At 45.4% G+C, this 26,783-nt stretch overlaps 1 long non-coding RNA gene across 6 annotated transcripts in view; it reads right to left on the bottom strand.

The window, feature by feature from the left end:
• The window catches only part of LOC103216860 (uncharacterized), a 75,830-nt gene that overhangs the window by 9,397 nt on the left and 39,650 nt on the right, over window positions 1–26,783 (bottom strand). For all 6 annotated transcript variants that reach the window (XR_012094368.1, XR_012094366.1, XR_012094369.1 and 3 more), the window contains one exon: window positions 7,582–7,712. This is a non-coding gene — a long non-coding RNA (uncharacterized lncRNA). The remainder of the gene's footprint in view (window positions 1–7,581; window positions 7,713–26,783) is intronic.

Genomic DNA, 26,783 nt, shown 5'->3' with positions numbered 1-26,783 from the left:
AACATTTCTATTGCTTTTCATCCCTTTGTGTAGACACACATTTCCATCTGGTGTCACTTTCCATCTGCCTAAAGGACCTCCCTTCACATTTCTTGTAATGCAGGTCTGAGGCTCATCGGTTCTTTCCATTTTTGTGTGTTAGGGGGAGGAAGGTCTTTATTTCATTAAGTGAAAGATATTTTCCCTAGGTAAAGAGTATTTTCTTTCAGCACTTTAAAGATGTTCTTCTATTGTCTTCTCATTACATTGTTTTTAATGAGAAATTTGCTGTCATCCTTATATCTGTTCCTTTGTCCCTAATATTTCTTTTTTATCTGACTACTTTTAAGACTTTGCCTTATCACTGGATTTGAGCAACTTGATTATGATGTGTCTTGGTGCTGTTTTCTTTATATTTCTTATACTTGGAGTTTGTTGAGCTTCTTGAGTCTATGGGATATAATTTTTAACAAACTTGGAAAATTTGAAGAAAATTGTATTCCTTAAAATGTTTTCTGTCTCCCTCCCCTTCTACAATTATAATTACTCATATATTTGAATATTCAACCACTTAAAGTTGTCCCACAGCTCACTACTAGTTTTTAGTCTTCTTGTTTCTTTATTTTTCATTTCTCTCTGTTTTGTATTTCTTGATAGTTTCGCTCCTTGTCTTTAACTTCTCTTGTCATTTTCTCTCAATTGTCTAAACCATCCTATGTATTTTTATCTCACGCATTGTAGCTTTCATCTCAAGAAGTTTGGTTTGGATCTTTTCTAAGTCTTCTTTGTATCTAGTTAACATGATCGACCTCTTCCTCTATTATACTAAATATATGACATATTGTTATACTTGCTTTGATGTCCTTGTCTTCCAATTCTATTGTATCATTTGTCATTTCTGGATCACGCTGGTTGATATTCATCCTCACTGTGGGTCACTTGTTCTTCTTCGCATGCTGGGAATTTTTGATTGAGTGCCGTGCATTGTGAATTCTACTTTGTCAGATGCTGTATATTTTATATTCCTGTAAATAGCTTTGAACTTTGTTTTGAGTTTGATCTTTTCGATCTTGCTTTTATGCTTTGCTGAGTGGGATCAGAGCAGCATTTAGCCTAAGGCTAATTGCATCCTCCACGGAAGGAAAACCCTTCTAAGTACTCTACCCAGAGCCCCCTGAATTTGTTTTCTACTCTGGCTGGGGTGAACAGGCACTATTCCCAGTCCTGTTTGATCTATGGAGAATGCTTCCTCTAACGTCGTATGAGGCTCTTTCTCTTTTCTATCCTCTGACCAGTATAGCTGAGTGGTAGGGGAGGACCCTCTGCAGACCTCCACAGCTCCCACTGTGTACCCATCTCTCTCCTGTGAATTCCAGCTGCCTCGGACTTCCTAACTTCATCTCTGTTTTTTCATCTTACTGAGTGTACTGAGCTTTGCCTGGCCAGTTCCTTTTACCACCTGTGTCGTGCGCTGGGCCTAGCGCAGGGCTCCACTCACCTGCTTCCGTGTTCTCACAGATCATTCCCGTTCATTACCTGGTGCCTGATAGCTTGACAACTGTTATTTCAATAATGTGTCCCATATTTTTACGTTTATCAAACAGGAGGTAAATTGGGTCCTTATTACTCTATCTTTTCCAGAAGTAGAAGCTATAGAAATGTTTGTGTCATCCAAAAGTCACACAGATGAATGCTGGCCATGCCATTCACACCCCATCTCCAGGAGGTGATGCTCTGTCAGCTGGCAAGAGTCTGGCTTGACACGCAGATGAGGACCTCAGCTCTCTGAGTTGATGTCATTAAACACCAAGTCAGTCACACCCTTTGGAAGTCATCTGTAACTTAACTGCAAGGAGGGAATCCACAACTCAGATAGATGTGAGTGTCTGGGGCACCAGTAAATTGGCAAATCTGTGATGCCAGGCTCTCCTGTGAGCTTCCAGAGCCCAACCCAACCTTGGGAATGTAAGGATGTAGGCTTTCTGAGTCCCCAGGCTCTGGGTAGATTATCAAGGTGACAGCAGCTGTCAGGAACTGACCCAACTGCTGTTCCTCATGCAACACCCAAAACACATTGCACGTCATCATGCCTAACATTCTGCAAGCTGCTGCGTATGACAGGGTTATTCAAACAGTTGGACCTTATATCTCTAAAGATCCAAAAACTTCATGTTAACCATTTTGATGGAGTTTATGCTAATGTGTCTATTTTAAATATTTTAACAATAACAGGCCTAAATAAATGAGCAACTAAAGTTACACACTATTGTCAGCACAGTAAAGAGAACATAACATAACCCCGCACGGTCATGCTTCAGGATCGCAAGCACCCTTCTGCCAGAGGGCGTTAGCTCTGAGGACCCGAGAGGATGACAGCAATTGGAAGATGTCGGTTCCTTCCCATTTCTATGAACACCAGTGAGCTGCGTGGCATACAGCCAAGTCCATGGCCCTCTCTGTCTCCACTGCCTCATCTGAAATGATGGCAACAGAACCTTCCTTTCCCGGGTTGTCAAAGTCCACGGAGAAGCATAAACTGATTCGCATGTGAGGAAGTATGCAGGTGCAAAGGCTCTGGTCTCTGTATAACAGCATGCCATCCAGGCCACACTCAGCAGAACCAGTCATCAGATGCCACCAAGTCAAATAAAATGCTTCCCACCTGAGGCCTTTGCCTCTGACAGTGTGTTTCCTTAGGGGAGATATTCTGTTAAATGAGAAAGCATATTGCTTAGAGGGGCAGTCTGCAAAGGCTCTTGTTTTTCTGGACAAGTTATCCTTAAAGGGACAATCTGGGATTTCAGAAAATGGGACTAAGCCAGTAAGTGTTAGGTACTTAGGAAGAGAATTGAGCAAACAGGGCCTTCAGCAACATTGCCCTGCAAGCGGTAACCAAGCCGCCTTTGACGGAGACATTTCATGGGCAATTCTCTGCATCAGCATGAGAGGTCAGGTTGGCGCTGGTCCCTCAGAAAACTAAAACCCATCAGCTTGCCACGGAGCTCCAGTCTCCCTCCCCATTGTCCCGGTGGGAAGACGGGGCCATCCTGGGTGCAGCCTCACAGGAAGTGAGTCTGGAAGCTTGCAGGTGTGCCCCGATCCTCCCCTTTGCTCAGGCCTCTTCCCCACCTCCCACACCTGCCCACACACAGGCCAGTGCCCTCTCACTTCCCCTCTGCTCAGGCCTCTTCCCCGCCCCCCACACCTGCTGTGCCCTCTCACCACCACTCTGCCAACTGCCAACTGTTGGCCAGTCCATCTCCCTCACCATCCCAGACTCCTTATCCCCATTTATTCCCTGATATCCCCACGGCACCTAGAGTGCACTGGCCATCCAGGACATGCTGCTCAATGAAACTGACCTGACTCTCCTCTCATCCCTCAGATCCCAGTTCCTGTGGCTTCCAGAGTGAAAATTCGACAGCATCATCCCTGTTCAGCCCTTCCATGGATCCCTCAGGCCTTTGGGGGTGCCTACAGCCTCCCAGGCCTGGGCCCTGCCTCCCACACTAGCTGCATCTCTTACTATGTCCTCCTTGGGGTTCCCCCATTCCTGACCACCTGCAGTTCTGCAAAGATGTCCTAGACACAGCAGAGTTAGGGCATGGGAAGAGACAGCCCAACCTACATAGAGGAGGGGTGGGTAGCAGGGGAAGGAAAAGCCTTAAGATAGGCAGAGGAGACCACACTTCCTTATAATCAGAGTCAGATTCACTGTAGCAGTTTTTTTCTGAGTGGCTTATTTATTTACAAGCACTTACTGAGCACCTACAATGTGCTAGTACCTAGCCTAGGAAGTGAGTAGTAAACTGTGTCGCCCTCTAAAGGACAGCATTCAGCAGACACTGAGCTGCAAGCAACAACACAATAATGGGATTCTCAGAACAAAGGGCGCTCAGGGAGAGGGGAAGTTAAGTAGGCCTTGGTCTGGGCAAGGGACAGTGACATGGCTCAGATCTGTGCCCCCGCCCAAATCTCATGTTGAATTGTAATCCCCAGTGTTGGAGGTGGGGCCTAGTGGGAGATGATTGGAGCATGGGGGCGGATGTCAACCTTGGTACTGTCCTGAGTTCTCATGAGAAATTGTTATTTGAAAATGTGTGGCACCTCCTCTCTCTTCTGTCTTCCTCCTGCTTTGGCCACGTGAAGTACCAGCTCCCCATTCACCTTCCACCATGATTGTAAGTTTCCTGAGGCCTCCCCAGAAGCTGATGCTGCCATGCTTCCTGTACAGCCTGCAGAACCATGATCCAATTCAACTTCTTTTCTTTATAAATTATCCAGTGCCAGGTATTTCTTTACAGCAGTGCAAGAATGGACTAATACAGAAAATTGGTACCAAGGAGAGAGACACTGCTATAAAGATTCCTTAAAATGCGAAAGTGGCTTTGGAATTGGGTAAGAAGCAGAGTTTGGAAGAGTTTGGAGGGCTCTGAAGAAGACAAGAAGATGAGGGAAAGTTTGAAACTTTTGACAAAAAGAGTCAAACTCTGTAAAATATGTGAAGAGATTTCTGAGCCAAATATGAGTGACCATGGCCCACAGCCCTCAACAGGTCCTGAGAACATGTGCCCAGGGTGGTAGGGATACAGCTTGGTTTTATGTCTTTTAGGAAGGCATGATACATCAATCCAATACATTTAAGAAATACATTCATTTGGTTTGGAAAGGCAGGACAACTCAAAGTGGGGGCTTCCAGGTTGTAGGTAAATGTAAATGTTTTCTGGTTGACGATTGGTTGAGGTTGTCTGAAGACCCGGGATGGATAGAACAGAATGTTCTCAGGTTAAAGATAAAGGATTGTGGAGACCAAGTTTTATTGTGCAGAGGAAGCTGTTAGATAGCAGACTTTAGAGATAGCAGGTTGTAAATTGTTTTTTATTGGACTAAAAGGTTTCCTGGCTCTTAGTTGATTATCTCCTGGATCTGGGAAGAAAGGAAGGAAAACAAAGCAGGAAGGGGATTCTCTATAGAATGTGGATTTTTCCCACAAGAGACTTTGCAGGGCAATTTTAAGGTATGGCAAAGAAATATATTTTGCGGTTAAATATTTTTTCCTTGTCTCATAATGTTACGCCAGAGTCAGATTGAAAAGTGAGACATAGTATACAAGGTCAAATAAAATCCATCTGAAGAGAATATACGGTTTGTAGGGCATGACTCCCTAGACCCCTTAGGTAAGAATTTGGGTAAGATAAAAAAAAATCAGAGCTTAGTCATCAAAACTTCCTTGAGACTGCTTAAATTGTTGTGACCAAAATGCTGGTAGTGATGTGGACAATGAAGTCCAGGCTGAGGAGGTCTCACATGGAAATGAGGAACTTATTGGGAACTGGTGTAAAGGTCACTTTTGTTCCGCTTTAGTGAAAAGCCTGGTTACATTGTGCCCCTGTTCTAGGGATCTATGGACTGAACTTGAGAGAGATGATTTAGGGTATCTGGTGGAAGACATTTCTAAGCAGCAAAGCATTCAAGAGTCACCTGGCTGCTTCTAACAGTCTGTGCTCCAATCTGCTCATATGCATGAGCAAAGAAATGACCCAAAATTGGACCTTATTTTTAAAAAGAAGAGCATAAAAGTTTGGAAAATTTGCAGCCTGGCCAAGTGGTAGAAAAGAAAAGCCCATTTTCAAGGGAGAAATTTAATCAGGTTGCAAAAATTTGCATGAAGGCAAATGCTGATAGCCAAGACAATGGGGAAAAGGCCTCAAAGGCATTTCAGAGACCTCTGCAGCAGCCCCTCCCACCACAGGCTCAGAGGCATGGGAGGGAAGGACGGTTTGGTGGGCCAGACTCAGGGCCACACCGCCCCCTACATGTGGACATTGGATCCACATTCTGACGGTGGATCCCTGAATGACTCCATGGAGCAGGCCACCTTCAAGCCTGTCCTGCCACTGATTAGACTTTTTGTGAGGCAGAAAAAAAAATGTGGACTGTGATAAGCCACAGAGAAAGCAGGGTTTTCTGCCTATCAACTGCAATTTATCTTAAAGATATGTGCAAGAAGTTCAAAAGCACATAGAGGAAAAGTATAAACTATGCAGAGAATGTGTGGGGTGGGTGTTAGGATAACTTCTGGTGAGAGTGTGTTGTAGGACCATCAGGTTAATAAACCTGCTCCACGGTAACAGAGCAATACACTGAGACAGTAGGGATGCAGTAGAGAAAGAGTGTAACGATTGTAGGGTATCAAGCAAGGAGATGGGAAGAGTCACTTAAATCCATCTCTCCCAGGAGTTCTGGGCTAGGGTTTTTAAGGGGAATATGGAGGGTGAGGGGCTGGAAAACTGGAGTTGTTGATTGGTCAGGGTAAGAGGGATGAAGTCATCAAGATGTGGAAACTGCACTCTTTGGTGAGTCAGGTTTTCATAGGGTCTTTCAGTCAGCTTTTCATAGGGTCTTTCAGACCAGCTGGCACCAGTGGGGTCCTACAGACCAGCTGGCATCAGCAGCATCCTTCAGACCAGCTGGCATCAGTAGTTTCAGTGATATACAGGACCTGCAAGGATATCTCAGAGGGAAACCTCAAATTTCATAATATTCAAGTGGTTATCTCTAGAGCAGTTGAGGGGAGCTCTAATCTTGTAACAGGATTCGTGCAATCCTGAGGCAACAGACACCAAACAGCTATGAGGAAGCAAGTCAGAGAGGAGAATGACCTACTGATCAATGCTGAGCATGGGGAAGGCTGTGTTTAATTTTGTTTCTGCCCCTCCCTTTTTTCTTGATTAATTTTATAAATGTTATAGGGACTGTTTCACACATACAAAATTGCTGCTTTGCATACACGCGTTTTTCTGAGGAGCTGGTTGACCACAGTTGTCAGATTTTTCATAGGGTCAGGGATCTAAAACTGCTAGGATCGCTGCCTGATGTTGTCTTATTTAACCGTGCGAGTTAGGCATTACTGAAGCTCAGTGATCTAGGTTTACTGAGCTGGTGCATTCATCCATTGGTGCACCACACATATTGGACATGCTCTCTGCTCCCAGCAGCCTCCAGCCCCTGGAGTGCACTAGAGAGCAAGGCAGCCCAGCCCTTGCTGTGGGAGGCCATCGTGGGAAATATGGCACACATCTGAGGAGCATGCCAGTAGAGTGGCAGCATCGGGAGGACCTGTTATCTGGCCTTGTGCCCAGTGGAAAGGCGCTTTTAGAGAGGAGGGCACAGCAGAACTGGAAGGGTGCTGCCCACAGAAAGGGCCCCATATGAACCCCCAGCAGCAGGGGGCAGGCCCAGGGCTGCCAAGAGGAGGCTCTGGAGCTCCAGGAAAGCGCAGAGGAGCCGGGGAGGCCGCAGAGCTGAGCTACGAAGTCTCTGTGGAGACACTGTTAGAGAGACCATAAACATGAGCACCCCAACCCAAGCCCAGCCCCACCATCACACCAATAGTTCACTCAGCAAACCACCTGGGAGCCCTCAGGCCCTGGGAGCAGCCAGAGGAAGCCATCTCCAGGTGACTCTCTGTCACCTGGCACTGGGCTCCTTCCATCCTGGGAACCACCAGAGCCTGAGTTAGCCTGGCTGGGGCCACCCCAAAGTGCCCTGTCAGCACAGTCTCCCAGGCCTGACACAGGCAGGAGCAGGCACAGCACTCACCACATAATGGGCACCTTTGATCTCCGCTCTCCTGATCACGCAGAGCCAACAGCAGCAGCCTCGCAGCACTCAGAACTCGGTGGGCTCAACATCAGGGCGGCACTTGGCTGCTTTGATGTCTCAGTGCCTGCCTGTTTGAAATGGAAAGTTGTCACATTAAGAAGATTATGCAGAATCCATTTGTCGCCACCCTTTTCCCACTATGGTGAAGTCTACCCACCACCTTCCATTAAAGTCATAGCTGAAACAGACAAAGGTAATGGAAAGAAGTTAAGGTGTCAGAGGCACCTGTGGTTACCAGTTTCTTAAAATGTTAATACAGTTGTCTCTTGGTATCCACAAAGGATTGATCCCAGGACCCACGGATAGCAAAATCTACAGATGCCCAAGTCCTTGGTAAAAAATGGCATAGTATTTTCATATAACCTACACACCTGGTCCCATATGCCTCAAACCATCTCTAGTTTACTTGTAATACCTAAAACAATGAATGCTATGGAAATAATTGTCTTACTGTATTGTTTAGAGAATAATGATAAAAAAAAAACTCTGCACGTGTTCATCACAGATGCAAATTATTTTCCAAATATTTTCAATACCGCAGTTAATTGAATTTTATGGATGCGGAACTCACAGATTTGGAGGCCCAACTGTACAGTAGCCTTCAAATCCCTGCCACAACCCAGGAATTCTGGCATTAATGTGCCAACGCTTCCCGGTGAAACTGTCTAGTGACATTGATAAAAGGCAAATTTACGACACATTCCCAGCCAAGCATGCTGCCTCACGTCCGTTATCCTAGCACTTTGGGAGGCCGAGGTGGGTGGATCAACCGCGGTCAGGAGTTTGAGACCAGCCTGGTCAACATAGCGAAAGCTCATCTCTACCGGGCGTGGTGGCGTGCACCTATAATTTCAGCTACTTGGGAGCCTGAGGCAGGAGAATCACTTGAACCTGGGGGACGGAGGTCACAGTGAGCCAAGATTGCGCCACTTCACTCCAGCCTGGGCAAAAGAGCAAAACTCTGTCTCAAAAAAAAAAAAAAAAAAAAAAGGCCATCCCCAAACAGCCAGGAAGCCATGCAGGCTGCAACGTGTGAGGCATGGACCCAGACACTGCCTCTGCACTCAGTCTGTGTGTTTTGTTGGCTTGGTCGGAGTATGAGAAGAATATTCAGCCTTGTGCAGATACAGAGTTAGAAAAGAAAGGAGTCTTCCAGTAGCCTTTCGGATAACTGGATATTCTGTCTAGGTTTTACACCAAAATTTGTTAAGTGGTACTTCCTTAAAGGTTAGTTGCAATTGTGGAACCTGAAACCATACCAGTAGAATTGTCATACTTGGATACATTAAAATTCATTGGTTTGTCTCACTTTGAATGGCTCTTTTAACCATGCATGATTTTGCAGCATTATGCACAGGCCATTTGGGAAATATTGGGTGCCTGAGTTGAGCAGACCTTCCAAACACACATCTGTGAGAGAATGACAGTGAAAAAGGCAAATAATGTGTCAGTATTATCACGAAAACTGTTTTGACCTCACAGCCCCCTGAATGTGTCTGGGATCCCAGGTGTTCCCAGACCAACTTCGAGAACTACTGCCCTCCAGAATCCCTTGCACGTGCGCACCGGCAGGTACCGGAACATTCACAGCAGCTATGTCATAATTGCAAACACATGGCAACAGCTCGCATGCTCCTCAGGACCAGAACACAACAATCAATCATGGCAAATGCCCACCATCAAATACTACACAAGGTAAAATGAAGCAGACTTCTACAGCCATATCCATCACCACAGGTGAATCTGCAGCACACAATCGGGAGAGAAAGCAGTGAGCCACAGGGCGAGGGAGGGTGGTCCCAGCCTCACACAGTCCGAACAAGGGGAAAGTGAGCAGCAGATGGCAGGGATGCACCTGCTGGGAAAAATAAGCCTATTTCTTTTTCTTTGTAGAGATGAGGTCAAACCATGTTGCCCAGGCTGGTCTTGAACTCCAGGACTCAAGGAATCCTCCTAGCTCAGCCTCCGAAAACGCTGGGATTACAGGCTTGAGCCACCACACCCAACCAGGCTATTATCAACACAAAATTCTAGACCATAGGCACCTCTGCCAAGGAAGGAGGAATGGCAAGTGTTAGTAAAGTCTTGTCTCTTAACCTGGGGTAGGTGCTCTAGGGCCTGTGTTGTTATTCTTGAAATGGCACGTATTTTACACTCTTTTTATATAATGGGGACATTTCACAATAACAACCGTTGAGAATGAGAATAAAAAAGAATAAAAATGAGAATGGCTAGATAGTCTGGTGGGGCCTGCTGTCTCTGAGCTGTGTCACTGTGCAAACTGGCATCATGAAAGCCATCTCCTTCACTCACTGAAACACATAGAATCATGCTGTTTGAGAGTTACTTGAATCTTCTGCAAAACCAAGGGTTTTCTTCACCGAGCACTCTTCACAGCTAAGGGAGGAGCTGCCTCAGTGGGGAGTCCTGCCTTGGCCACATTCTGGTCACCTAAGTCACAGCCTCTCACACCAAGACATGTGGGCACCTGAGTCCGCTGCCTCACCTGTGGGCTCCCGAGGGCAAGAACCATGGGTCACCATGGAGAGGGTGACATGAATGAGCAGCAGAGTCCCTGGCAGGGTGAGTGCCTGGAGAATTTCTGGGGAATGACGGGTGGGGCTGGGCAGCCCAAGGGCAGAGTTGCAGCCCCTCTCCCCAGGTGCGTGCTCTGTGCAGGTTGAGGTGATGAACACACCTGTGCTGCCCGTCCAGGGCACTCCCCTCCTTGTCAAGCAGTGACCACCCACCACGGCCATGAGTGTCAGCCTGGGTGTGCCACACTAATTCCACCCACTTCTGCACACTGGGGAGGCCTGTGGCAGGTCGAGGAGTTTCGTAATAACCACAGCTACTGTATTCACAAGAAGCAAACCATAATCGGTGCTGCGGAATCAGGAGGACCAGAGAGAGACCTTGGGGTGTATACAGGAGAAGATCTGTATTGAGTGCACTCAGATCCAGTGGACTTAACATCCAAAGACTGGACCCAGAACGACGACAGCACTTGACTTTTATACACACTTCTAAAAGTGGGGGGTGGGTTGGCTTGAAGCAGGTTTACAGTTACAGTGGCACAAAAGCAAGGATACAGAGGCAGAACAATTAATCAAATTGTGACAGGTTCATAACTCAGGACTACACATGACCATTGCCAAGCAACCCAGATGTCTGTTACCCAGGTTTCACTCTAAGGAGCTTACACTGGTTTATCTCATAACCTTTACTGTGACGCACAGATAGCTCTCAGGCTTCTCATGTCCTTCGTTGTACTTCTTAGATAAAACAGAATACTTGAAGTTACTAGTTACAGAGAACAAGAATCTATAAACTCATTCCATAAAACAAAGGAAAATTTGTTTTTCTTCTCCCTATGTTGAGGGAGTGCTGGGAGAGTCTCTAAGGCACATTCCTTTGCGTCCTGGCTTCTTAGATAGTATTATTGAGACTTTCTCTGGGTCTGGGCTGTGCCCCTTGCTGCCTCTAGGATAAGTCAGCCTAATACAGGAAAGCTTATTTCTTTCTTTTTAATTTTATTTTTCTTTTTAATTTGCCACCTCACAGACACCTTTTCACCCATCAAGGTGTCTCCGATGGCTTGCAGGGTGCCCAGGCACAACCCACTACTCATGATACTTATTGACCATTGACACGCCAGGCACTGTGCTGGTGAGAACTGTGCCCAGTGGCCAGTGTGCCAGAGTGCCTGATGCCAGTGCCGAGCTGTACCACATCCCCTTCTAAGAGCCAAGCACGCTGCAGGGGCATGTCTGAACATTGGACTCCACTGGAGGTCTCCCTGAGGAAAGGCGTGCGGGGTGGCCTCTGTCCACCTCATCCCCAACTCCTGTGCTGTGAGCTGCTGGGCGCTCCTCAGCCTCGCCTTCACCTGCACTGGGGCTCTTACCTTCTCACCTGGGCCCACCCCTCCCCCTCATGCTCAGCGTGGCCTGGCTGCTTTCAGTGCTTAGTTAGCTGTCACCTCCTCCAGGCAGCCCTCCTCTGGGCACTGCCCTCCTCTTGCTTCCATCTACCTCAGCACATTACACATACCCTTTTCTGTCCCCTCTGTGTGCAGGGAGCTCCCTAGAGGCAGGAACAAGGTCTTCTGTGTTCCCAGGGCTAAGCACGGGTCTGGCTGGGTAGGTGTGACATCGTTTTTGAATGAAATAAGGAATGCAGCAACTCCTATCTCCTCTGGGGCCTCCCAGGCCCAGTCATGGCATGAGGACAGTGGATTGCTCAATTCCTAGAGTGCTGGGGGGTTCGATGGCAGGTGCATGAGAGGACCTTGAGGAGGTCAAGCTATCCCCATTCCCTGCCACCTTGTGGAAGTTATGCAGGCTCTGGATAGTACAGGCCACAAACCTAAAACCTGAGCTCAGACCCTCCCACAGATGCCAAGAGGGCTGAGGGAACTGCCCAAACCCAGGTCGCTCCCTCTGAGCACAGCCAAGACTGTGCAGGGAGGTAAACGGCCCCACCCCAGGTGCTCACTGCACACCTGTGCTGTGTCAGGGGACACAGGCCCAGGGACCAGCCCCAGGATGGCAGACGAAAGACACACCAAGGGACCTCACGAGTCCTTCCAGGGTCATGGCCAGAGCACACAGATTGCACTGCACCATGTTAATTTAATGACTCTGAACTTTTTTTTTTTTGAGACGGAGTCTCGCTCTGTTGCCCGGGCTGGAGTGCAGTGGCCGGATCTCAGCTCACTGCAAGCTCCGCCTCCCGGGTTTACACCACTCTACCTCAGCTTCCTGAGTAGCTGGGACTACAGGCGCCCACCACCTCGCCCGGCTAGTTTTTTGTATTTTTTAGTAGAGACGGGGTTTCACCATCTGTTAGCCAGGATGGTCTCGATCTCCTGACCTCGTGATCCGCCCGTCTCGGCCTCCCAAAGTGCTGGGATTACAGGCTTGAGCCAGACTCTGTGAACTTTTTCTATTTTCCTTCTCCATAGTGTTTCCCCACATGACTCAGAACATTAGCAGGGAGTCTCAGGTGGAGAGACTCAGATGGTTAGTTTTACGTGTGACTTGGCTGGGCCATGGTGCCCACATACGTGACCAAACATTATTCTAGGTGTTGCTAGGAGTGTTTGGGAGGAGATTAACACTTAAATCAGCAGAATTTGAGGAAAGCAGATTGGCCTCCCTCATGTGGGTCGGCCTCATCCCATGCTCTAAGGCCTGAGCAGAACACAGACTGACCTCCCTCCAGCAAGCAGGGGCTCTGCAGCAGCCGCCCCCTGCCTCCAGCCATACCATCGGCTCTTCCCGGCTCTCCAGCCTGCTGGCCCACCCTGAAGCTTTGGACCTGCCAGCCTCCATAATTGCATGAGCCAACTCCTTATCCGTTTATGCCATAGTGTTCCATTATTGGAATGCTAAGCATGTGGGAGTTATTTCTAGCCTACTACTCAAGGTCATTGCCAAGGCCTGATTGCAAAAATTCAAAAAATCACAACCTCAGGCATAAATGGGTGAAAACAAATCTCTCTCTGTATAACAAATCTCTCTCTGTATATCTACACATTCCTTTTTTTTTTTTTTTTTTTTTTTTGAGACAGAGCTCTGTCGCCCAGGCTGGAGTGCAGTGGTGATCTTGGCTCACTGCAAGCTCTGCCTCCCGGCTTCACGCCATTCTCCTGCCTCAGCCTCCCAAGTAGCTGGGACTACAGGCGCCCGCCACCACGCCCGGCTAATGTTTTGTATTTTTAGTAGAGATGGGGTTTCACCGTGTTAGCCAGGATGGTCTCGATCTCCTGACCTCATGATCCGCCCGCCTCGGCCTCCCAAAGTGCTGGGATTACAGGGGTGAGCCACCGCACCCAGCATCTGCACATTCTATTGGAGCTGTTTCTCTGGAGACCCTAACCAGTACAGAGCCCTCGTGCTAGGATCTCTGGGCAAGGGGCAGTCTCTGTGCACCTGAACTGGCTCACTTGGTACCTGGGGTGAGAATTGCACGGCCTTGTGGGGTTTCCTGAGAATTAAATGAGGTTGAGGGTATAAAGTGTCATGGCTCTTCGGGAGCCTGCAGTAAATGTCAGGGATTGTGGGGAAGCAGGAGAGATGTGAGAGAAGGAAAAAACAGGTAGAGGAAAGAGGAAAGGGGAGCAGGAGGGAGGAAGGCAGAGGGAACCCCTCTCAGACCTGAGGAACCACACTGCAGGGGCCCCACCTCGTGCTGGCAGTAGCTGCTGTCACCTCCCAGCACTGGACAATTATCCTCCTTCCCCAAGAAGAGCAAAGTGGCCTGGTTTCCCCTTGGAAGGCGAAAAGGGAATTCCTCACTTCTGTGGCTGACGTCAGTGAAAGACCCAGGCCCCGCACGATGTCTTCATGGCTAGCAGTTTTGCCTCCCGAGATGAGCAGCCAAGGACGCCTGACTCAGGCCCTCCACAGCACCTCTGGAGGGCACTGGGAAATGGTTTCAACATGAACCAAATCCCGCAGCAGCAGGCATGGTGACAGGAGCAGGAGGCCAGGCTGAGGACATCACACCGGAGGCAGGCACAGCAGTGTCGCCGTCAGGCATGACCAAGTGAGCGCATGCCCATCGGAGCCTGAGTCTGGCCTCTCGCCCTGTGCCCTTGCCCTGTATGTGTCTATATCTTTTAATTTCCGTTTTAGCATGGTCACTGTGCACGTCATTAACTATTCCTGAAAAACTTGATCATGATGGCTGCATAGTTAATCCTCATAGAGAGGTGACATAACTAACACGACCATTTCTCTATAGTTGAGTGAGTCCATCTTTTCTAGTTTTTTGCTATTATAGATAATGCTGCAGTGAAAATCGATGTACATGATCTTTATTTCTTTAGGATAGATATCCAAACCCAAAGTGTATACTCTTGAGTCCACTAGTATAAAGTTTTTCAAACATACATCAAACTTAAAAGGAAAAGGTTATTATCAATTTAAACTCTCACAGTTGTGTTTGAGTATATATATATACACACATATATACACATACATAACAGTTCCCTGTTGAAAACGAACCTGAGAATCTAGAATTGCACTTTTTTTTTTACACTACCCTCAACTCGTACCTACAGAATTGCAGTCTTGAGACTTTTTGGACACAGAGTGTGGCCAAGGGCATTATTTAAACGAAGGGTCTTGAGGATGCTAAAATTAAACATTGATTTTAAAAATCCACTTATAAGCAAGTTTATGCCAGGCAAACATCTATTTCATTAAATTAATAGCACTCTTCAGCCAGGCGCAGTGGCTCAGCTCTCACCTGTAATCCCAGCACTTTGGGAGGCCGAGGTGAGCAGATCATGAGGTCGGGAGATCAAGACCATCCTGGCTAACACCGTGAAACCCCGTCTCTACTAAAAATACAAAAATTAGCCGAGTGAGGTGGTGCATGCCTGTAATCCCAGCTACTCGGGAAGCTGAGGCAGGAGAATAGCTTGAACCTGGGAGGTGGAGGTGCAGTGAACTGAGATCGCACCACTGCATTCCAGCCTGAGCTAGACTCTGTCTTAAAAAAAAAAAAAATTAATAGCACTTTTCTGAAAAACAGAATTTTCTACGATTGCTACAAGTGAAGGTAAGGGGCCCTGTGTATGAACACTATGCAGAACTCTCACTCTCTCTCTCCTGCTTTTCTTTCTTCTTCATTTCCCTTTATCAAATATTTATTGTCTAGTTATCAGGGACACGGGACGTGGCTTTTGTTCTCAGAATAGTCATAATCCAGTGTGAGCAATATAGTCAACTAGAACATCAAGTGGCTGGCTCCTGTCTCAAAAGGTAGTCATTCTAACAGCCTGATTTGCCTTCTCCTTATTGGAACTTCAATTCCCACAAAAGCCAAGTCATAATATCGGTCAACAACCTGACAGATACCAGGTAAACTCTCCACTAGCCAGAGCACAGAGGTGGCCCTGCGAACTGTTATAATAATTTACAGATAACATGATTGCCTACTGAGGGAGCTAAGATAATCAATTGAATAAGTTATTAGAAACAGCCACATTCAATAACATGCTTGTTATAAAGCAAAGCAGGTTAGGTTTTCTGAGAGTAGCAGAAAACTCCCAAACAGTGACTTAAACAAGATAGAGAATTATACGGGATTTATATGAAGAAAGCCACAAACTTGACCAGGGGACATAAAAAAAGATTTGAGTAGACTGATGTTCCTTAACGGTCATGTTTCTCAGTGAGTAGAACAGATACTGTGGAGACACTGAATTTAATACCTAAATCTATCACAATTTCAAACTAAATATTGCTGGGATGTTTTTGTATTTGAAAATATGAGTTCATCTGGAGAAACTGACAAATGAAAATAAAACAATGTTGAGAAAATATTTTATGAGAGAGATACATCTTCTTAGATACTGAAATGCTTTATAAAGCTACAATCAATAAAATGGTGCTACTGCAACAGAAATAGACTGATAGACTGAAAAACTGTTAAGATGACTAAAAGTCCATAAACGTGTGTGCATTGTATAAACACATAAACTTATTTGTTATGTACACGTACAGACATACACTTAGTTTATGATAAAGTTGGCACTTCAGACCGGTGGGTGCAGCATAGATTGTCCCGTAAATGATGGTATTGGGAAAATTGGCTAACCGCTGGAACGAATAAAGACAAAGCCATACATCACAGCAAGTACCTAAATGAATTCTAGATGGAATTAAGGTTTACGTGTAAAAAATGAAAACATAAGCATGGGAAGAGATTACCTTGGTGAATATTTGACATAATCTGTGGCAGGGTGAGTTTTTCTAGCACAGCATCAAAGGAATAAAAACATGGTATGATTGAAATATGTAAAAATTAAAAGAAAATTTCATGTTTCAAAAATGTGGCTGGAGGAAGGAGGAAACAAGAGGGGTGCTGGAGGCTGCAATCAGGGTCAGGAGCAACGCATCCACCAGCATCCTTCATTCCTGAGCCTGCTGTGTCGGCAGAAAGGGCTCCAGACTGCGGTTTGGGAAGCCCCACTCTGGTCCATGAAAAGGTCCATGTAAAAGACCCAGGACAGCCTGGCACCTGAAAGGCCCCGACTGTTGGCGTGGTGTTAAAGATACTGCCCCACTGGCATTGGAGGAACCCAGTGTTCCTTCAATTAGCTCTTTGGACATCATCGTTGCTTCAATTAGCTCTTTGGACACATGGGGAGGAAATGACCTCGGACACCAGCGTGAGGCAGGCACACTCGTCTGTCCGGCCCAGTGGGCAGCTCACAGGCTGTGTGAGGAGCGCCTTCAGGGCCGACCTCAGCTGGCCACTGCCACTCCCCCCGCGGTCGATCATCCCAAGCTTTTCTCCCCACACTGTGACAACAGCTGGGCTCAATGTTAGAAGGGTGAGGCCTGCAGTAAGGGAGGGCCGCAGGCTGCTGAACGAATACAGCAGGACAGCCAGCTAGGAGGAGGAAGTTCTCATGTCCTGTAGTGCCACAGGGGATTATAATTAACAACAATTTGTCTATATTTTCAAGTAGCTGGAAGAGTGGACTTTTAATGTTCCCAACACAAAGAAGTGATACATGTTTTTAGTGATGGATATGCTAACTACCCTGATTTGATCATTACACATTGTACAGATGTATTGAAATATCACACTGTACCCTATAAATATGTATAATTATCATGTGCCAACTAAAAATACAAAAAGAATTAAATTGGCCAGGTGCGGTGGCTCACACCTGTAATCCCAGCACTTCGGGAGGCTGAGGCAGGCGGATCCCCTAAGGAAAAGAGTTCAAGACCAGTCTGGCCAACATGGCAAAATCCTATCTCTACTAAAAATACAAAAAAATAGCCAGGCATGGTGGTGGGTGCCTATAATCCCAGCTACTAGGGAGGCTGAGGCAGGAGAATAGCTTGAACCCGGGAGGCAGAGATGGCAGTGAGCCGAGATCACACCGTGCACTCCAGCCTGATCAATCAGAGCAAGACCCCATCTAAAAAAAAAAAAAAAAAAAAAAAATGAATGAAATCATGTCCTTTGCAGCATCATGGATGCAGCTGGAAGCCATTATCCTAAATGAACTCATGCAGGAACAGAAAATCAAATACTGCATGTTATCACTTCTAAGTGAGTACTAAACATGAGCACACGTGAACACATGAGGGGAACAACAGACACTGGGACCTACATGAGGGTCGGGGCTGGGAGAAGCAAGAGGATCAAAAAACTACCTATCAGGTACTCTGTTCACTGCCTGCATGAGGAAATAATCTGCGCACCAACCCTCAGAGACATGCAATGTACCCATGTAAGGAGCATGCACAGGTACCCCGAACCTAAAATAAAACTGGAAGAAAAAACTAGAGTTGACATTATTTTAAAAATATATAATACTTAAAGCAGAAAAAGGAAAAGATTAGGCCTGTAGAAATGATTTAATTCGAAAACGTCTCTGTATTCTAATCGGTGAGCTTGGATTTGTGGCCGTCCACTTTTCTGCTGTGCCTGTCACAAAAGCCCTGCACCTTAAGGACGGCCTGGGGCCTGGGAGCCTGAGGCTTGCTCTGGCCTCCTGAACCCCGCTGGTGTGGCCAGCAGCCCTGGGCTCAGCCTCCACTGCTGCTTGCTGGGCGCAGTGTGTCTTGGGCCCGACCCTGGCCTGTGCTGTCACGGGAGGTGCGGGATGGGCAGGAGGTTCAGGAGCGTGGGTGGGCGGGGCCGGCTGCAGGGAGCCCCCACTCTGAGAGCCACCAGCACAGCAGTGAAGTGGGGGAATGAGGAACAGGGCTGAGCTCCATGGTGGTCAGGGACACTCCCCGGGGCGACCCCTGGGAACCAAAGGAGGATCCCCGCCCACAGCCAGCAGAGGTGCACTCCCCGGGAGCAAACGCCGGCCGGCATACATGCTGGGGCGCCCCAGGGCTGGGCTCAGGCCTGGAGAGGCAGAGGGTGCAGCGGTGCAGGTGGGGCTCTGCTGGGTCAGAGGCCAGGCCAGATCCCGCACAGAAGCAGGCGTGGCTCAGCACCTTTAAGCCGAGAGGCTTTGTGATCCGATTTACAATTTCCAAAGGTGACTTTGTCAGGTGCCTGGAAGTGGATTCCGGCAGGCCAGGGATTAGGGCAGGCCCTGAAGACAGAGTGTTGAGGGTCTGCTGCCTCCAGGCAGGGAGAAATGAGGCCTCAAACCACAGGCAGAGAGAATAAAGCCTCCCACCCTCATCTGTGTGGCAGAGGAAAGGACCTGCCTCCCACTGCGATCAAAAAGCAGCACCGGGTAGTATGTCATAAAACATATGTGTAGGCAACGTGAACTTAAATGAAAAGTAAGGGAATCCTCAGAAACAAAAGCAGTCGCTGAAAATTGAATGGACAGCCTGTGACATGATGCCCTGTGACATGATGCCCTGCGCCCAGGGCCAGGAGCAACAGGGGTAGGGGACGGTGGCCCTCTGGTAGCGCAGAAGATTGGGTTTCAACCAACAGGAATGGACGGGGCAGATTGAGAGGATGGGCTAGAGAGGAGCTGAGAACAGAACAGGAGCCGAGAACGCAAAGTTAGGACTCTCCAGGGGCCATTGCCTCAAGAAAATAAAAGACCGATAACTGGAAAAATAATTACCTGCACGATTCAAATAACAACATGAAATTTTGTTATCTTGGCCTAAACATTCCCTTGACAATTTCTAATCATTTCCCTGCTTTTATGCAGGTTTGAACTTGAAATTTATACAATTTAAGCCAAGAGGTTAACCTTAAAGTGTCCCCAAAATATTATATTCCTGGAAATCACCACAGAAACAAGGGACAATTTCTCTGGACAAATACACCATCAACCCAGGCTTTTCAGAAGCAGAACTCTAAGACGGCCCCGGGATTCCGGTCCCTGTGTGTGTTCACACCTTCTCCTGGTTAGTCAGGCACTCATCTACATGCTGCACTTAAGAGACTTCTCCCATGTAACCAATGTCTCCAATCAGCTGAGTTCAGAAAAAGGTAGATTCCCTTGTTAAGGAATAGGGTTCTTCCCGGCAGAAGGGATTTGAAAAGAAAGAGACTCCATGGCCGAGAAATTCTCCATTGTTGGTGTTGAAGGAGAAGAGAGCCACTGGCCAGCCACGTGGGCAGCCTGAAGATGCCGGGGTCCTCCAGCTGGCAGGCAGCAAGGAGGCAGGGACCTCGGCCCTGCAACCGGGACTGCAGGGCAACCTGAATGAGCTGCAAAGCGTATTCTTCCCCAGAGCCTGCAGACACGAACTGAACCAGCACCGTGATTTCAGCCTGGTGAGACTGAGCAGAGAGCGCAGACGCACTACATCATCATCCCTGTTGCCTACAGAGCGGCGCACTGATGGACATGCTGTTCCAGCCTCTACGTTTGTGGTCATTTGTTAGGCACCAATACATATTTTGTTACGTAAAAGTGGGGTGTACTCTAACAAATACCTAAAAACGTGGCTGTACCCGTGGAAGCTGACAGCAGGCAGAGGCTGAAAGAATGCTGAGGAGCGTGACAGCAAAAGCCTGAAGTGCAGTGGACAGACTATTAGTAGAAATCTGTACTTGGAGGATCCTAGTGGTGAGACCTCAGAAGAAGAGGAGGGACATGTCATTGGAAACTGAAAGAAGGGGAATCTTTACTGTTTATTGGCAGAAACTCAGCAAAACTGGGCCCTGCAGTTAGGCAGAAAGCAGAAGTTGTAAGTGATAGACTTGAATAAATTGCTAAGGAGATTTCCCAGCAAAGTGTTGAAGATGTGGCTGAGTTTATTGTTGCTGCTCATAGTAAAATGTGAGAGGAGGGAGATAACTTGAGAAAAGCACTATTAAACAAAAAGCAACCAGGACCAGATGATTTGGGGAATTGTCAGCCCATCCATGTAGCTACAGACAATAAAATTAGGAGATTGCTTTCAAAGGCATGGCAGAGAAAAGAAGGCGAGGGTGTGACTGTACAACCTTTTGCTAAAACCTCAGGAGGATCAATGGGTCACAGAATTCAGTCATACAAAGGGCTCTTTCAAGAGATAGCATGTGTGCCTCACAGGTCTTCTCAACCCAACCAGAGGACCACAGCCCTGTAGCATCTGGCCCTCAGCTGCATCAGCGAGAGCCAAACATAGCAAAGGGATTATCTCAAAAAGATCTGTGCTGCAGTAAACATACAAGTGCTGATATTTCTTTGACACACTGATTTCATTTCCTTTGGTTTATATTCCCAAGAGTGGAACTGTTGGATCATATGGTAATTCTATTTTTATTTTTTGAGGAATCTCCATACTGCTTTCCACAGTGGCTATACCAATTTACATTCCCACCAGTAGTGTACAAGGGTCCCCATTTCTCTACACCCCTTGACTTGTTTTCTTATGTCTTTCTGATAACAGCCATTCTATCTGGAATGAGATGGTATCTCGTTATGGTTTTGATTTGCATTTCCCTGATGAATGTTGAGCATTTTTTCCTAGACCTGTTGGCCATGGCATGTCTTTTCATTAAAGGTAGCAGCATTTGCAGCTTCCTAGACATGACTTCCAAGATATGGAATCAACCCAAGTGTCAACAGACAAATGGATAAAGAAAATGTAGTATATACACACAATGGAGTACTAATTAGCCATGCAAAAGGATGGAATCCTGTCATTTGCCACAACCTGGATGCACCCAGAGGACATCATCTTAAGTGAAATAAGCCAAACACAGAAAGACAAATAAATACCACATGTGGAATCTAAAAAAAAAAAAAAAAAAAAGGTTGACATCACAGAAGCAGAGGTAGAACACTGGTTACTAGAGACTGGGGATGGGGAGGGTAGAAGGGAGGGTGAGGAGAGTTTATTTATGGGTAAAAAGTTACAATTACATAGGAGGAATAAGTTCTATGGCACTATAGAGTGATAAGGATTAACAGTATAGTACTGTGTATTATAAAATAGCTAGAAGAGAGAATTTTGAATGTTCTCACCACAGAGAAATGATAAATGCATGAGGTGATGGATATGCTAAATATCCTGATTTGATCATTATACAATATATGTTTATCAAAACGTCAGAGTGTACCCCATAAATATGTACAATTGCAATAAAATAGTGTCCACTAAAAGGAGATCTGTGGGCATGGCTTTTGCTTAATGGTCTGAATCCCAGTGCAATTCATGCAAACCCCACAAGGTTCTTGAGTAAAATCGTTTGGGAAGAAATACTGCCAGCTTGGACTAAAAGTAACAGAGAGACTCCAAAATTAAAAAGACAGTCAGACCCTTAGGATTCCAGTAGCAGGAAGCGGGTTGATGAAACTTCAGCTGCAAATGCTCCTACCTTTAATGAAAAGGAAGAATGACTCAGAGCTCAGAGAGAAGAACCAACAAGAGTCCAGAGGGTGAGCAAGATAACTGAGGAACAAGGAAGGATAATACCCAGGCATGGAAACCTAATCAGGGATCTCCGGCTGGAAATCATCCAACTAGATTTCAAAACTGCTTTGGAGCAGTGACTCCTTTCTGTTTCACCTTCCATTTTCCTCCTTTTGAAACTGGACCATCTATAACTGTCACTCTATGTCTGTCCCACCATCATATACTGGGAGTGTTGGGGAGATCACCTCTCTCTCGGATGGAGAGGAAATGTGTCTCAAAAAATTATACCCAGGAGTTTTTTAATTAAAAAACTAAAATTATAACAATTAGTGAACAAAGAAACTGTAAGTATGTGCATGTAAATAAAACTAGGTTAGCAGAATATCACTTCCAACAGGCACAGGACTTGCCCACTCATGTGAGCCAAACAAAAATAAGTAAGATAATGTGAAACAATGGTTTGTAAGACATTGATATCAGGCAAAGAAAAACAGTGACCACAGTGAGACAGGAAACTAATAGAGTCCTCTGGCTGCCAAAACTTACTGCCTTGAGAGAGTTCAAGGCCTTGGCTCAGAGAGGAGGAGCGCAGGCAGTGCCCAGCAGACTCTGCTCATTTAGGAGACAGAGCTGAGAGTCCCAGGAGGTAGCCAGAGTTCAGAAGGTAGACATGACATTAAAATAGCTATTAAAACTGGAACATCACACACCGGGGCCTATCATGGGGAGGGGGGAGGGGGGAGGGATTGCATTGGGAGTTATACCTGATGTAAATGACGAGTTGATGGGTGCTGACGAGTTGATGGGTGCAGCACACCAACATGGCACAAGTATACATATGTAACAAACCTGCACGTTATGCACATGTACCCTAGAACTTAAAGTATAATAATAATAATAATAATAATAAAAGTATAGCCCAAAAATAACTGTATTCTACATGTCAGTTAAGAATAGGCATGAAGACATACAAAAGAATGAAATAGAACTCACTGAAATGAAAACCATAATGTGCAAGATGAAAAATACAATGGAGAAGCAAATGCTAGTGAGCTTGAAGACATACCAAAAACAATGATCCAAAATGAAACATGAAAAGAAAATTAAGAAAAAGGAAATAGGCTGGGCGCAGTGGCTCACGCCTGTAATCCAAGCACTTCGGGAGGCCGAGGCAGGTGGATCACAAGGTCAGGAGTTCAAGACCAGCCTGCCCAACATGGTGAAACCCCATCTCTACTAAAAATACAAAAATTAGCCAGGCGTGGTGGGATGCACCTGTAGTACCAGCTATTCAGAAGACTGAGGCAGGAAAATTACTTGAATCTGGGAGGCAGAGGTTGCAGTGAGCTGAGATTGCATCACTGCACTCCAGCCTGGGCAACAGAGGAAGACTCCATCTCAAAAAAAAAAAAAAAATAAGAAGAAGAAAAGAAAAACAAAATAAAGAAAATAATTGGCATCAATGGGACAATTTACAGCAATGTAACGTGCATTATTGGAATCACTGACAAAGAGGAGACTGTGGCAGGGACAGAAAAAATATTTAAATATTTAAATAAATAGTGGCAGAAAACTTTGCAAATTTGACAAAAACTACAATGACAAAAACTACAAAACTACAAATCCAGGAAGCCTGAATGAACAACAAGCACAAGAAATAGGAATAAAACTACACCAAGGCACATCATAACAAACTGCTTAACACAGGGATGAAGGCTGGCTGATGTGTGGAGAAACCGGATCTTTTCCACACCACTGTGTGGTGGAAATATTAAATGGTATTGTCACTCTCAAAAATAATTCAGCAGTTTATTTTTCAATTAAATATACATTCACTTTCCATGTGGCTCAGCAATTGTACTTTTGGGCATTTATCCCAGGGAAGTAAAAATTTATGTTCACAAAATAACCTGTACACAAATATTCATAGTAGCTTTATTTGGAATAGCCAAAAACCAGAAACAATGCAAATTTTCTTCAAAGGGTGACTAGTTAAACAAACGATAGGGTATACATACCACAAAATAGTACTCAGAAATAAAAAGAAACGAGCTATTAATACATGTGACAGCTTGGATGCTGCTCAGTAGAAACATGCTGACTAAAAAATTTTTTTAAAAAATGTTTAAAGGTCACATACAGTATGATTAGTTTATTAATCATATTAGTTTCCTGTCTCCCAGTGGTCACTGTTCTTCGTTGCCCGGTATCAATGTCTTGCAAACCATTGTTTCATATTATTTTGCTTATTTTTTGTTGAATGGGCAATTAGTTTACAACATTCTGTTGTTGTTGTTGTTGTTGTTGTTGTTGTTGTTGTTGTTAAGACAGGGTCTTGCTCTATCACCCAGGCTGGAGTGCAGTGGTACAATCTCGGCTCACTGCAACCTCCACCTCCTGGGTTCAAGCGATTCTCATGCCTCAGCCTCACAAAGTGCTGGTATTATAGGCATGAGCCAGCACGTCCGGCCACAACATTCTTGAAACGACAAAATTGTAGTGATAAAGAACAGATCAGTGCCTGCCAAGGGTTAGGAAGAAGGGTAGGAGGAAAGTGGTGGTAGCTATAAAAGCATAACACTAGGGATCAAAAGAAAGCTAGAGTGGCTTTGTTACCATCAGACAAAGTGGACTTCAGGACGTGGGTAATACCAGAAATAAAGAAGCTTATTACATAATGATGAAGGGGTCAGTTCGTGAAGAGAGTATAATCTGGTAGCGTTTTGCCTCCAGCTTTGTTCTTTTTGGTCCAGATTGCTTCGGCTCTTCAGAGTCTCTTATGGTTCCATACAAATTTCAGGATTAATTATTAAAACAATTAACATTTTCGAACAAAGTGCCAAGAACACACCATGGGGAAAAGAACAGTCTCTTCAATAAATGGTATAATTGTATATTCACAAACAGAAGAATGAAAATAGACTCTTAGCTGGATGCGGTGGCTTACTCCTATAATCCCAGCACTTTGGGAGGCCGAGGCGAGTGGATCACCTGAGGAGTTCGAGACCAGCCTGACCAACATGGAGAAACCCCGTCTCTACTAAAAATACAAAATTAGCCTGGCATGATGGTGCATATCTGTAATCCCAGCTGCTCAGGAGGCTGAAGCAGGAGAATTGCTTGAACCCGGGAGGTGGAGGTTGCAGTGAGCAGAGATCATGCCATTGCACTCCATCCTGGGCAACAAAAGCAAAACTCCATCTCAAAAAAAAAGAAAGAAAATAGACTCTTATCTCACTCCTTATATAAGAATCAACTTAAAATAAAGACTTAATTGTAAGATCTGAAACAATAAAACTAAATGCCAATACACCTAATAACAAAATTTCAAAATACATGATGCCAAAACTGATGGAATTCCAAGGAGAGATAGACAATCCACCATTGTAGTCAGAGATTTTAATGCCCCACTCTTAATAATGGATAGAACATAGAGACAGAAAATCAGTAAGGTATTTGGAAGATTTTCACACACTATCAACCAACCTGACCTAAAACATGTTTATAGAGCACTTCACACAATGAGAGCTGAATACAATTTTTTAGTGCTCACAGAACATTTACTAAGATAAAAAACATATTCTGGACTATTAAACAAGTACACAAAAAGCAGGACTGATAAGCAAATTCAGTGGAGTTGCAGGATACAATACCAACTTGCAAAAATCAATAGCACTTCTCTACACTAACAACAAACACCTGTAATTCCAGCACTTTGGGAGGCCGAAGCGGGCAAATCACAAGGTCAGGAGATCGAGACCACTCTGACTAACACGGTGAAACCCCGCCTCTACCAAAAACACACACACACACACACACACAAAAATAGCTGGGCATGGTGGCGGATGCCTGTCATCCCAGCCACTTGGGAGGCTGAGGCAGGAGAATGGCATGAACCCAGGAGGCAGAGCTTGCAGTGAGCCAAGGTCGCGCCACTGCACTCCAGCCTGGTTGACAGAGCGAGACTCGTTCTCAAAAAAAAAAAAAAAAAAAAAAAAAAAAAAAAAAAAAATTCACAATCATCAAAAAGTAAAATGAAATACTTAAGAGTAAATTTCAACAAAGAATTGAAAAAATCTGTATGATGAAAACCGTAAAACATTGATGAAAAAATTAAGATGGCACAAATAAATGGAAAGATATCTCATGTTCATGGATTGGAAGAATTCACATTGTTAAAATGTTCATGCTACCAAAAATAATCCACAGATTTAATGCAATCTCTATCAAAATTCCAATGTCACTCTTCACAGAATAGAAAATTAGTCCTAAAATTTGTATGGAGCCACAAAAAACTCTGAAGAGCCAAAGCAATCTGGACCAAAAAGAACAAAGCTAAAAGCAAAACACTACCAGATTTCAAAATCTATTACAAAGTAAAAGTAATCAAAACTGCATGGCACTAACATAAAAACAGGCACACCAACCAATGAAATATAATGAAGAGCCCAGAAATAAATCCATACATCAACAGCCAATTGATTTTCAACCAAATTGCCAAGAGCACACAATGGGAAAAGAACAGTCTCTTCAATAAATGGTGTAATTGTATATTCAAAACAGAAGAATGAAAATGGACTCTCATCTCACTCCTTATACAAGAATAATCTCAAAATAAATTAAGGACTTAAATGTGAGACCCAAAACTACAAAACTACTAGAAGAAAGCATAAGGGGAAAGCTCCATGATATTGGTTTGGACAGAAATTTCTGCATAATTCCAAAAACATAGTAAACGAAAGCAAAAATAGGCAAATAGGATTACATTAAACTAAAAAACTTCTGCACAGCAAGGAGAACAATTCATAGAGTGAAGACACAGCCAAC

Source organism: Chlorocebus sabaeus, chromosome 10 (assembly GCF_047675955.1).
Source record: "Chlorocebus sabaeus isolate Y175 chromosome 10, mChlSab1.0.hap1, whole genome shotgun sequence".
NCBI classification, from domain to species: Eukaryota; Metazoa; Chordata; class Mammalia; order Primates; family Cercopithecidae; genus Chlorocebus; species Chlorocebus sabaeus.
The sequence above is the reverse complement of the archived record's forward strand: the minus strand, read 5'-3'. Positions and strand labels throughout refer to the sequence as shown.